We start from the raw sequence: 1,522 nt of genomic DNA, 5'->3' as shown, positions 1-1,522 counted from the left end.
GTGCGGCTAGAAGCCGCCTGTCCCTCTAAGAAGAAAAGTAATCGCTGACAGCACGAAGGATGTCACGCGACTAGTTAGCAGGCTAGAGTCTCGTTCGTTATCGGAATTAACCAGACAAATCGCTCCACCAACTAAGAACGGCCATGCACCACCACCCACCGAATCAAGAAAGAGCTATCAATCTGTCAATCCTTCCGGTGTCCGGGCCTGGTGAGGTTTCCCGTGTTGAGTCAAATTAAGCCGCAGGCTCCACTCCTGGTGGTGCCCTTCCGTCAATTCCTTTAAGTTTCAGCTTTGCAACCATACTTCCCCCGGAACCCAAAAGCTTTGGTTTCCCGGAGGCTGCCCGCCGAGTCATCGGAGGAACTGCGGCGGATCGCTGGCTGGCATCGTTTATGGTTAGAACTAGGGCGTATCTGATCGCCTTCGAACCTCTAACTTTCGTTCTTGATTAATGAAAACATACTTGGCAAATGCTTTCGCTTCTGTTCGTCTTGCGACGATCCAAGAATTTCACCTCTAACGTCGCAATACGAATGCCCCCGCCCTGTCCCTATTAATCATTACCTCGGGTTCCGAAAACCAACAAAATAGAACCGAGGTCCTATTCCATTATTCCATGCACACAGTATTCAGGCGGGCTTGCCTGCTTTAAGCACTCTAATTTGTTCAAAGTAAACGTGCCGGCCCACCGAGACACTCAATAAAGAGCACCCTGGTTAGGATTTCAACGGGGTCCGCCTCGGGACGCACGAGCACGCACGAGGCGGTCGCACGCCTTCGGCTCGCCCCACCGGCAGGACGTCCCCACGATACATGCCAGTTAAACACCGACGGGCGGTGAACCAACAGCGTGGGACACAAATCCAACCTACGAGCTTTTTAACCGCAACAACTTTAATATACGCTATTGGAGCTGGAATTACCGCGGCTGCTGGCACCAGACTTGCCCTCCAATAGATACTCGTTAAAGGATTTAAAGTGTACTCATTCCGATTACGGGGCCTCGGATGAGTCCCGTATCGTTATTTTTCGTCACTACCTCCCCGTGCCGGGAGGTGGGTAATTTGCGCGCCTGCTGCCTTCCTTGGATGTGGTAGCCGTTTCTCAGGCTCCCTCTCCGGAATCGAACCCTGATTCCCCGTTACCCGTTACAACCATGGTAGGCGCAGAACCTACCATCGACCAGTTGATAAGGCAGACATTTGAAAGATGCGTCGCCGGTACGAGGACCGTGCGATCAGCCCTAAGTTATTCAGAGTCACCAAGGCAAACGGACCGGACGAGCCGACCGATTGGTTTTGATCTAATAAAAGCGTCCCTTCCATCTCTGGTCGGGACTCTGTTTGCATGTATTAGCTCTAGAATTACCACAGTTATCCAAGTAACGTGGGTACGATCTAAGGAACCATAACTGATTTAATGAGCCATTCGCGGTTTCACCTTAATGCGGCTTGTACTGAGACATGCATGGCTTAATCTTTGAGACAAGCATATGACTACTGGCAGGATCAACCAGGGA

The 1,522-nt window shown here is 51.3% G+C and overlaps 1 non-coding gene across 1 annotated transcript in view; it reads right to left on the bottom strand.

Annotated features, from left to right (window-relative positions):
* LOC126429402 (small subunit ribosomal RNA) overlaps positions 1-1,522 on the bottom strand; it is a 1,913-nt gene extending 391 nt beyond the window's left edge. Inside the window, exon 1 of the ribosomal RNA XR_007576927.1 lies at positions 1-1,522. This exon is cut by the window's left edge and continues 391 nt beyond it. This is a non-coding gene — a ribosomal RNA (small subunit ribosomal RNA).

Source organism: Schistocerca serialis, unplaced genomic scaffold (assembly GCF_023864345.2).
Source record: "Schistocerca serialis cubense isolate TAMUIC-IGC-003099 unplaced genomic scaffold, iqSchSeri2.2 HiC_scaffold_1016, whole genome shotgun sequence".
NCBI classification, from domain to species: domain Eukaryota; kingdom Metazoa; phylum Arthropoda; class Insecta; order Orthoptera; family Acrididae; genus Schistocerca; species Schistocerca serialis.
This window is presented reverse-complemented; position numbering and strand designations above follow the sequence as displayed.